Below are 12,802 nucleotides of genomic sequence, written 5' to 3'. Positions count from 1 at the left end.
TGATGGAGTAATTATATAAAAATGTCAAAGTTTTTGCTTAGAAATTTAAACTTTTGCTTTTTTCACATATTAAAATCTTCACTTTATTTTTACCCATATACATTATAAAAATTTTTATTTATAAAAGGTTTAGAAAAAATTCTATAAAGAATCATAAATTAAATTTTAAAAATAAAATATTATTTACCTCAATCACTTTTATTTTCCTATTTAAGAACTGTAATTAAAATTTAAGTCATTAGAGCAAATTGTCCAAACAAATCATTCTATAACCCGGAAAACATAATTGTATTTCCTCATTAAAGAAGAAAATGGAGTTTTCTTTCACATATACATATCTCAGATAATAGAGTTCATGTATCTCTGCAATAACAGCTGGTAAATGTTTAGCCTCATTTCATTCCAAATGAGATTTATTGATTGGCACGTACTAACGAAGATCTTAAATACCACATATTCAAGATACGTATGTATGTACGTATGTTTTAGTATCTGCCTGTTTAATTATAACATTTCAATTCCAAACTAACATTATACTAAAAAAAGAACAATAAATTCAGGTTTCTTTGGTAAGGAAAAAACCAAACAAAAATTACAATACTAAAGAGCCTTAGGAAGTTTCCTTAACTCGTAGCAAGAATTTTATGTACACAAAAGTTTAACTCTTATTTAAACGTTTTTATATGTAGACTGAGAGAAATTAATGGTTGCATAAAACAAAAACACAAATATAATGTATATATAGACAGAAGAGTAGACAATACGCTAGATTATAGACTAGTTTAGAGACGAAACTATAGACTAGACTAGGCTATAGACTGGACTATAGACTGCACTATTGACAGGACAATAGACTGGTCTGTAGACTAGGCTATAGACTAGACTATTGTCTAGACTATAGACTTGACAATAGACTATATTAGACTATAAACTTGACTATAGACAAGACTATAGAACAGACAATATACTAGAATATAGACAAGACTATAAACTTGTAGTCACTTCAAATTGTAAAAATTTGGAGAAAATCGTCATTCATACAATATCCGGTTTTTGAAAAAAATTGTTAATTATTTTCTAGTTCTGATTTTACTGCCAACTTGAAAAAACACACACACAAACAAAAAAGTAATTTTGAAAATCAATAAAAAAAACTCCATTTTAGTTAAACTACAAAAGTAATTTTTCAGTGTATGTTAAATTTAAATCTTTTTTTGCTTTTCTTTCATTAAGTTTGAACTTTTTGTTGTTGTTTTCTTTAAACTTGTTAAATTTACCAAGTTCATAGGATGGAACTTGTAAGAATTGTTATACACATAGTTACTTACATTCAAATGCATGTACATATGTATATATGCACATGTTTTGCATGTGTAAGTATAACTTTATACGCATGATATAGTTAGTGTATTGGCGTCTAATTTCCGGTGCTGTATAACTAAAAGGATATGAGCACACTCATGCAAGCCAAACTGTATAGTATCTGTACGTATCCTAAGTGTTTTACAAAACATTTTTTTACTTTGTTTTTGCAAATACTAACATTGACAATACTGTTAAGAAAAAAGGTTTTACATCATAGTGCAAACAAAGAGCATTGAAAATTCTGGAACTATTTGTAAATATAAATCGATATATTTTCATTATTATAAAAACTTTGACAAATGTTAATACTAATCATAGTTTAGCTCTTCGTTACTAACCGCGAATTCATCTTCAGATCGTGGTTATGATTGATCAGCAATTATGTTTCATGTTGTAAAGTAACGTTATCGATTTACATACATATGTACAAATATACATTTTAGCCTTTAGCAGAATGTCTTCTATATAAAGCATTGAAATTGTCAGTTTTTTATCTCAAACCAGAAGCTTAAGATTAATTAGTATGATGTTGAAATTTTGCAAAAAAATTAACACAAACTAAACATATATGAAAATTTAATATTAAAGTTTTTCTCCTAATTCACAGTTTTACATATCCCCAGGACCATTTGATCGAAAAATAAAACGAAAAACAAATAATACATGTCTGCAGTTGGCAAATATTAAATGAATGATAAAAATTCAGTGAACCCTAAATTAATTTCAAAAAAATCTTGATAATGTTCAATTAAAAAAAGTTCAAAGTTGAGTAAGAAATAAATTTGAATGCTAAAATAAAAGTCAACTCAGTGTTAGTTAAACAAAAAAAAATTGTGCTTTTTCAACTCTAAAGATATTTAAGTGTTATATTGAATTTTTGTTACCAAAATTTATTTAAATTGAAAATATTTAAAGTTTTTACATTATGAGCAAAAAAATGTAAATTTCAAGGTGAAACAAATTAATTTTCGAAAATTCTGCTACTGACTTTCGTACAAACAGCAATAAGGATTATTTAACAACTAATCTAAAATTGAAAATGTATTTAAAAAATTATTTACAAAATGATATATTTAACATATGTATCTATGTATTGAAGCATTCTATTGTGCATTTTATTAATTTTCTTTTCTATGCTGATTTTTTTCAATACACAGCCACGTAACTGAATCTGTGACAAATATTGATGATTATGAAAAAAAAGAGAAAATTAACGAAACCAAATTAAAAATTCTAGCAAATGTTTGCAATTAACCTAATTCCATTGTGCGAGACAAATGAATACGAATACATTTTAGGAATGTGCGAAGGTATGTACGAATTTGTGATTACACAAGCAAATTTTGTACTATAAGTTAGAATAGAATAGTTTTAAAAAGAATTACACATTTTTTAATGAAATTAGCCAATTGTTCGTACTGATCCGTACAATATTTAACAGTTTTCTAATCTAATGTTTATAATTATATAGTTTGGAATATAAAAATACTTTTTTATTTATTGGATGGGACCTTTTGAAGAGATTGGATATTAACATGTCCCGTGGGACAGTTTTGTGTATGAATACATCTAAGATGATGCATATTTAAGTTTCTTGTTCAAAGGTCCTTAGTTCCCTAATTTAAATTCGAGTAGTTGCCAAAATATGTGAAAAACATGTGTGTGTACAAATCGTACTACAATACGTATGAGTATTATTCTATGTGTATAAATTTGGTAAAAATTACTCATACGTATATATGTAAAACCTGTCAGATTATAAACTAGTATAATAAAAAAATTATGAATGTATAATCGGTCATCCCAGACCTTATAATACCCTACACCAGTGATTTGATTTTTTTTAATAGTTAATTCAGCATAGATTTTTATTTTTACATTAATTCCGACATAATAGTAATATAATTTACTAAAGTTAATGTTATTTAAATATTACAATTAATAATTTAGTATATGTAAGAATACGATTATGTAGATGAAATGAAATAAATAAATTAATCTGAAAAATTTTACAGAAAAAAGCAAAAAAGAGAGATTTTCAACAAGAGTACTCATATGAGTCTACCTATATAAAAATTGATAAAGAAATTTAGGTCTAAGTAAAGTAAGTAGTACGTATGTTCATGAAAATTTTACTGTAAGCTATTGGTAAGGTAGATTGTCATAACTTATTATTATTTATGAATTCTATTTTGTTATTATGTATTTTTTTTTTTTAATTTTACTCCTCACTGTACTTGAACTTAAAGAATTATTATTGTTTTCTTAAATACAGTTGAAAAAGCTTAAGGGCTTTTCTAATGAAGTATTTACAGGCCATATGTTTTGAAATGTTTACAACATTATGCTTCAACTACGACTATTCATTCTGTATCTTCATATCTATATAAATCTCTATTTACAAAATTTCAAAATTTACAGCAACAAAAAATAAAATGGAAAGAAAAATGTAAGTAAAGTAAAATAAAATTTATGAAAGCTACATTTGCTACGTAAATAAAGAAAACCAGAATGATCGACCTTAAAGCAACAATCACTGACAATTACACCACCACAAAACATTCCATTAGATTTGTGGCAGAGGATATGAAAATGAAACAAAGAAGGCAAGAAGAAAATGTAGAATAAAACACTGAAAAAGTTATTACATTTTTATGCCATGCTTGCTAGTTACTCGGTTGCAAGGACAAATACCACTTACAGATACTAGCTCCCATGCCACCGAATTTGAATGACTAAATGAATGAATGAATGAATAAGACTTTACATTTGTATTTAAATAAATAAAGACATAGAAGGAAAGCAAACATGGTATAAATTCATTTGAATGTGTTAAAGAATCTATTGCCAACATAAATACATACATAAATAAATACGTACATATATATCTGTGTCTGAATATCTACATTTAAATGTGTGTATGATGTTTTTCATTTCAAATTTTCCTGTTAAAAGAGATTTGTTTTTCTTAGCAAGCCATTTAAAATGAAATCAAAGGAGATGATACAATAAAAAAACGAATGCAAAACATATTCGCATAAAGGGGGGAATTTAATTATTTCATTGAAATGTTTGTAAAGTCACTGATAGATGAAAAGTCAGCCAGTCAAACTGTTTTTCTTCTTTTCTTTTTATTTATATTAAATATTTTAATTGTCGTTAATGTAAGGATGATCATAGTCTAGGACTATAGTTTAGACTATATAACAGAATATATATTCTAGAAAGTAGACTCGATTACTGTTTTCTCTATAGACTAAACTCCAGAATGTAATTTGGACTACTATGTATGGATTTAAAATAGACTATAGACATCAATCTATATGCCAGACTATTCTTGACTATATACCACCAAAGACCAAAGCAGAGTATGGGCTCCACAATAAGGTAGACTATTTAAACAACTTCAGACTAGAATTTATTCTCTATAAAATACCTGACTATAGTCTCTAATTATTTATATATTAGAACATAAATTGCGCTTGATTATTTACTCAACTATAGATTAGACCATTGACTGAAGCATGATTACTAAATTTAAAACAAAACTCTGTATAGTGACAAACATGGACTAGACAAAAGTGTAGACTATAGATTTTCTGCTTTTGCAATGGCAAGGATATAACTGGAAAGTAGTTTCAATAATTTACTATACTATAGCATCGACTACGTACTACATAGTAACTTGGCTATAGTCCCAAATGAAGACTAGGTTACTTTTTTGATAATGAAGTAGAATTTGGTCTACTATATATATATTTTTAGTCGAGTCTATAAAATTGTAGTAGAGAATATAGAGTAAAGCATAATCCTAACAATAGAAGATTTGTTACATAAAAAATGTGTAATCTTATAATGCAAAGTAGACAAGTAGTTTTGTCTTTAATTTAGCAGAAAATTCAAAGTCTTCATAAATATTTCATTATATATTTAAATGAAATTCATCTGAGCAAGAAGAGAGTTTCGTGGCTAAAACATCACTAAACAACGAAAAATTTCATCATTAAATTGCTTGCATAAATTAAGAATTAAAAAAAAATCAAAAAATCTAATGCATTTTGACTCTTATTTTAAATTACATCAACTACATGCAATGCATAGTGAAGAGCCATAATGAGTTCGAAATGATAAGACTGTGTTTCAGTTCCATTTCCATTTTTTCAATTGGTTTATTTTCTTTCGTTTTTTTATTATTTTCGGAGAGAGAGTGGGTTGATAGACTAAAATAAAGAAAAGAAATCTCGTCACTAGTGTATTATGTGATTGTGTCTTTTGAAGCCGTTAGATGATACAAAACGCAGAGGGAAAGTGAAATACGCTTTCGGGTATCATCAACGTTAAATTCAGACAAAAGAGCATTTCCAGCAAGTTTGACATTGGCACATCACCATCACAATTGAAATACATCGCGTGTATTTGAATAAATATTTTATGGTTGTACGCAATATAATGGCTAAAAGTATTTTTCTTTTTTCTTAAATTCCATTGCTGCTGTCTTTTTTTTTTTGCAGCCATTGTCTCCCATTGTCGTTTTCAAATCGTAAGAATTGAATATGTTTTTTTTCTCTTCTTTGCTTTCCCAGTCATTTATTCTTTTGATTTTTTGTTATAATTCAGATTTTTTCTTTTTTTTGCATTTTGTTTGGTATGAATGTGACGACTTTGGAGCAGAAATCATCAACAGCTATGAAAAGTTTTTTTAACAGCAATTGTAGCGAATAATGAGAAGTTGAAGACGTATAACTGACAAAAAGTCATTACATGCGATACAGATAACAGGTTGGGTAATGGAAAAATTTTAAAAATAATCTATTATAAGTTAAATTTTCGTAAAATTCTATAAAAATTGAAGAATAAAAAGGTGAAACTTTTTCGAAAATTTTAAACTAAATTTGGTTAAAATTTTCTACAGAAAGAAAAACTTTTTATAAAAAAATTTGCAAAAATTTTCTATAAAAAGTTAATTTTTTAAAAATTTTCTATAAAGTGAGAAATTTTAGAAGATTTTCTATAAATTTTAGAAAATTTTATTTTCTTTTATAAAAAAGATAAATTTTCTATACGAAGAAAATTATAAGATTTTTTTGAGACAAATTTTCGGGAAATTTTTTTATAAAGTGAAAAATTTTAAAAGATTTTCTATAAAATTAGAAATTTTATAAAATTTTCTATAAAAGAACAATTTTATATTAAATTTAATTTTTCTAGAAAAACAATATTTTTTAAAAGCTTTTGGAAATTTTATCCAAATTTATCTATGCAATTAAGTTTTCCGATTTCATAGATTTATATGGAATATCTGTCTAATATATTATAGTGATAAAACCTTTCATATTTTAAATATGTTTCTGAAGATCTTATATAAATAACTCTAGGTTACATCCTATACACCTACATTTCTGTAGGGCACACAAATCGTTACAGCTATTACAATAACAACATAAAAATCAAAAAATGTAAATAGACATTTTTGAAATAGACTTATTCATGAAATCTGCTGACATCAATTGATGTGTACGATGTGACGACTGCAACAGAGAATACAGTCTCCTAGTGTACTCGTTCCAAAACAATCACTGACACTGACTAATGTTCTACGTAGTATATGGTTTACAAATAAACATACACACAGAGAGGCACATAAACTGACATCTATGGAAAAAGTCTAAATACAAGTACATAGACATTACTACCATTGACTTAAAGCTTAAATAGAAAAGAAAATAGAAAACGAAAAAAAAAACAAAAGGAAAAATGATGATGATTTGATAGCGTTGAATGGAGATGACTGCTAACGATAAAAGTTGTCATTTTAATGATGCAATTCAATTTAATGAAGACATGTATGTGTGAATACAATTTTGCATATTCACAAAATACACAACACACACGCACCCAGATACTCACACAATTACTTATATACATTTGCAAATATTTCTTGTGCATGTATTTTGTAACCTTTTGAACAAATGGCAAAAGAAATTGTTATTCTATGTTTTCTTACTCACAATGACATATGGGATTTCATTACAATCTACGTTTTTTTTTTCTTTTCTTTTTTTTAATTAGAAAAATTTCATATGTATATTTGAATATTTTAAGATGTAAATGTTCGTTAAATAATGCATCATCATAAAGATTTACCTTTGTGTGTAATTATATGTTATGTGTTGTGTATATTCATATGTTATGTATGTATGAGTTTACATTGAAAAAGATATATTAAGCATTTTGATATTGTCTCTCAAATTTCTATCGCTTGAAAGATTAAAATATAATTTTTTTATTTCAATTTTACGTACATACAACGTAATTTGGTGGCTATATTTTACTTTGATTTACTACGGATATATAAGATAGCGGAAGGTTCTTATAACTAATCTACCTATTTCACAGGAAATGAAATTAGTATTCATGCTTTCTTTGAATAATATTTTTTGGTTGAAACTCCCATTAACAGAGAGTTTTTATTATTGGCATAAAACCCAAATTATATTAATATTTCTTATTTAGAATTTTCAAATAAAAAATTGAAACATTCATATCTTACTTTACAGTCAAGGCTGTAGTGTACAAGATCTCAATATTCGTGGTAACGTAGGAATTTTAAACTCTTATCCTACGAATTCTCTATTAGTTAAACAATGCTTGATGGATCATTCCTTGTTCGTGTTTAGGTCCCTACACATAGGACCGTTTTCCAGTTTCTCTGTGAATACTTTCCACATTCTCTATGAATGCCTAGCTAAGATAATAAGTTTTTTAGTAGTTATCTTATATCCAACCTTATTAAAATATCTGGGTGCAAGCTTAATGATATTGAGCCTAAGGTTTCTCACGGCTACAAACTGCTATAAAATGCGACATCTACATGTGGTATGGTCCAGTCAAGTACTATGTTAACCATCCCGACATTTGTGTAAAGGGTAGAAAGCTAATCCAAATATAGACAAGTATAAATGTATAGTTGGGCATGGCCGACCATATGATACTATGGAACAGTGTATATGTTAATAATATGGATTATTTTTTTTTTAATAATTTCGGAATAATCTAAATAATCCAAATATAGACAAGTATAAATGAATAGTTGGGCATGGCCGACCATATGATACTATGGAACAGTGTATATGTTAATAATATGGATTATTTTTTTTTTTTAATAATTTCGGAATAATTTTATACTTATTGTTGACACAAAAATTTATTTTTAATAGAGTTCTTCCTTAGGTCGAAAGAAAGAGGAGTATGTGTTAAATTTAATCAAGTTATATTGAAAATTGCAGCATGTAGCGTGTGCACAAGCTTTTCATAGACACAAAAACGATCGGCAAATTTTTTTTTTCATTTTGTTTATTCTTTATTAAATCTTTCTTATGTAGAAATTTACAATAAGTATTAAAATCTTAACCTAAATAAGGCTAAATCGACTCAGAAATTGATTCCAAGCCGATAGATATACCTTAAGGTAGATGTAGGAACAATATTTGTGGGTGTGACAAACATCAGCACAAACGCATAATACTGTAGTAGTGTAGGGTACAAAAAACATTCACCATTTAACATTGTCATGTTATGTAGAATATCATATGAGATAAACATGTCGCCCTTATCCCAAAAGAATTCAACCACAGGGTGCTTGTAAACAAAGTTATTAAAAACAAAACAGTTAACTATTAAATTAATAAAATTCATTCTTACTTCATAATGACTTAAAAAAATATCAACTATTCTATTATTTTGTGGAACAATTTCTGAACTCAAACGCTTTCCATAGATGTTGGCTTTAGAAATGAATTTAATTTTTTTTTTTTTTACTTGCCTTAATTTAAGCATTTACATAGATTTATAGTCTTTTAGGTTTTTTCAATTCCTTTGTACCATTAATAATGTTTTGTAATTTGTCATTGGAAAAATTTCTAGTTTTTCCAAATTATGTTAAAAATACGTTATTTTAAAAGTTTTTTTTACGGCAATGATTTAAAAATGTTTCGCTTTAAAATTTAAAAATGTTTCGCTTCTCCAAAGAATTCGCGGGCCGGATTTCCTGAACCCTAAATTCTAACCTTGATGTAACCACTCACAAGTTTTTCCTTTTCAAGCTGATGTTTTATTATCGTATTTTTATTTACAAAATTAATGGAGCATTTAAGTTTTTGTTCTTAAATGCATGTTAAATTATATAGCATAACATTTTGACAGTACATTTATTTTCTTGCAACTACTGAGTAATGCACTCAAAAAATTATTTACTTCAAGGATAAAATTAACATATTTACATAAATATAATTCATTTTTTAATATCATATATTTTAGGAAAATGCTGTCTACTTCTCGATACAAATATAGGCTTACTATATGAGATATTTATAATTTTCTCAATTTAATTATTTCAAAAGCAAATAATTTTGAACAATTACAAAATTACATCAAATATAAAGAAAATTTGTTCAAATGATGAAAATTTTTATATCTTTTACTTTCTCTAAAGGCACTAACGTTTTTCCATTCGTGTAATCTGTAATAATAATTAGTTGCTGTGTACTTTAATGACAACTACATAAAAACTTAAAACCATCAAATTAACATAATTTAAAATATCTTATTAAGTAGTATAGATACGAATACACATTCACATTGTCGTATTAAAATTTACATTTATTTTTTACCCAATCATTAAACTCACAAGACTACAACATAAATTTTGACACGCTTGTTCAGTTTGCACTAATTACGAGGGTCGTTTTGCTTTGTCGCAAAAAACAAAAGCTATAGAACACACACGACATAAATACACACACCAAAAATTGTAACGCTACATAACACGCATGTAATTCGACATAAAACACATTTAGTGAAATTAAAGAAAAAAGCGAAGAAAAAATTATCTAAAGAAGAGAGAACAAATGTTGTCAGAATTAAATGTGTAGGCTCCACCCTAGAAATTAACAAAGAATATATTATGGGAGATATAAAAAAAACTTTTATTTTTATATAAAAAGAAATATATTTTTGGTTCTGTATAAAACAGACACCATACGAAATCATTACTAAAGCCAGAGATATGGAAGAGAGGAAAAAAGTGCAGAGTGGCAGGCTGGCAGGCTGGCATACAATTGAAGATAGTGTCTTTTAAATGTGCATTTCCTTGTAAAACTATAAGTAATGTACAATAAATATATAAGCAAACATAATTGTGTTGTGAGTGAGTATTAGGGTGTTGTTTTAAACACGATCTGGGTTAACACAAAAAAATAACAATTTGCTTTATTAAAATTTAATATTACTATAAAACTTTTATTACGCCTATACAAAACAATTGATTACTCTACATTTGGGATCATAGTCTACCCTATAATCTAGCTTTAGCCACAAAATGGTTCAAATCTATAGCCGATACTCTAATCTATTCAAGAGGTTGTTTATTGGCAAGTCTTCAGTTAGGTCTATAGTCAAGTCTCAAATAGTCTAGTATAAAATCTAGTATAGATTAGTCTATAGTCTAGTCTATAGTCTAGTCTATAGTCTAGACTATAGTCTAGTCTATAGTCTAGACTATAGTCTAGTCTATAGTCTAGTCTATAGTCTAGTCTATAGTCTAGTCTATAGTCTAGTCTATAGTCTAGTCTATAGTCTAGTCTATAGTCTAGTCTATAGTCTAGTCTATAGTTAATTCTATAGTCTAGTCTATAGTCTAGTCTATAGTCTAGACTCTAGTCTAGTCAATGGTTTAGTCTATAGTCTTGCCTATAGTCTAGTCTATACTCTAGTCTATACTCTAGTCTATAGTCTAGGCTATAGTCTATTCTATAGTCTATTCTATAGTCTAGTGACTAGACTATAGACTGTACTATAGACTAGACTCTAGTCTATAGTTTATTCTAAAGTCTAGTCTATTGTCTAGTATATGGTCTTGTCTATACTTTAGTATTTATAGTCTATGCTCGCCTTTATTGGCATGTATATTCGCCATATATTTATATTGTATATGTAGGGAGCCACACTAATGACCACATATATATATATATATGTGTAAGCTTGTACGGTAATTGTTGATGTAATAAATATATTTAACTGTACAGTGTACACTGTACACGTACCATAAAGACAACAAACAGCACACATTAATTGTAAAGATGTGTTTTTTATTCTTTTGTTCCTCGAAAGGAATATTTATGTTTAGCGCGTCTGTAAAAATTGTATGAACGTGTAAAAAGAAATCTTTGTGTGTGGTGTTACAATGTTACCAGATTTAAAAAAAATGTATAGATAATTTAATTCACCACTAGTAATTGTTTTTATTAAAATTGTGCATTTTGTAGGTAACTTAATACGTAAAAATCAGTAGACATATGATGTTTGTATATGTTGCTAAGCGCAAATTTCTAAAAAAAACAAAGAACGCGGGTTAAACTTCCATTGTTAATAATATTATTAACACATTAAAAAAATATTTTCTGGCCACACTTTTTCCTTTTCACAGATAAAGCCATTACAAATAGCACAATAGCAAATGTATTGTATTTCCTTTACGATAAAAGAAACAACAAATAAAATAACTTAATGTAGCTTGTATTGTGTAGGTTCTTGTTTCTATTGTGGGCAATTTAATATATAAATTTGTTATGTTGGTACTAGATTTTTATAAATAATGAATGCCTTGACTACATTGCATTCAAACATAAGTCATTCACTAGGCTCCCATACTTTTCCTGTCATTTATTTGATAAAATATGTTTGATTGTATCTCATTTTAGTGTCTATTGTTTCGTATTTATTTTTATTTTGTTTGAATTTTATAAAAGGGAAAAAATGATTATTGTAAGATTTACAATGCGGTGAATGGTTTGTGACAAGTGTCGTAGAAAAATGCGTCTAGAATGTTTAACTCAAGCGAGACAGTTTTTCTTGTATTAATATTAAAACCTTTAACAGGGGAATGATTTGTCTTAAGGGACTGCACAATATACCCTGAAGAATTATAAATTACATAAAATTGTATATAATGTGTAAATATTTTATTATGTATTTTTTTTTTTTTTTCTTTGTGATTAGGGTCCTTTTTTATGAAATAGACAAACTAATTATAGATTGATGTAGAACATATTTAGATACGATTGATTCGATTTTAATCATGATGCAATAAATAGCAGGTGGGTCTGTTACATAGAATTGGGAGGAAGTCAGAATATTTCTATAAACATTTTTATACCCTACACCACTATAATGGGGAAGGTATTATGCGTTTGTGCTGATGTTTGTAACATTCAAAAATATTGGTCCTACACCCAACTTAAGTATACCAATCGGCTCAGAATTACTTTCTGAATCGATTTAGCAATATCCGCCTGTTTGTCTGTATGTCCATACTCTTCTTTTGGTCCAAGGACGAACGCTATAATTGAAATAGGTCCATTATTTCGTCTAGCCCTCATGC

General features: G+C 27.3%; 1 protein-coding gene across 3 annotated transcripts in view; it reads right to left on the bottom strand.

Moving 5' to 3' along the window:
• Positions 1 to 12,802, bottom strand: part of LOC111675084 (probable myosin light chain kinase DDB_G0284661) — a 175,327-nt gene that overhangs the window by 98,033 nt on the left and 64,492 nt on the right. The window lies entirely within an intron of this gene.

The sequence above is a fragment of the Lucilia cuprina genome, chromosome 5 (genome assembly GCF_022045245.1).
Source record: "Lucilia cuprina isolate Lc7/37 chromosome 5, ASM2204524v1, whole genome shotgun sequence".
Taxonomy (NCBI): Eukaryota; Metazoa; Arthropoda; class Insecta; order Diptera; family Calliphoridae; genus Lucilia; species Lucilia cuprina.
Note: the sequence above shows the minus strand (reverse complement) of the source record. Positions and strands in the feature narration are given on the sequence as shown.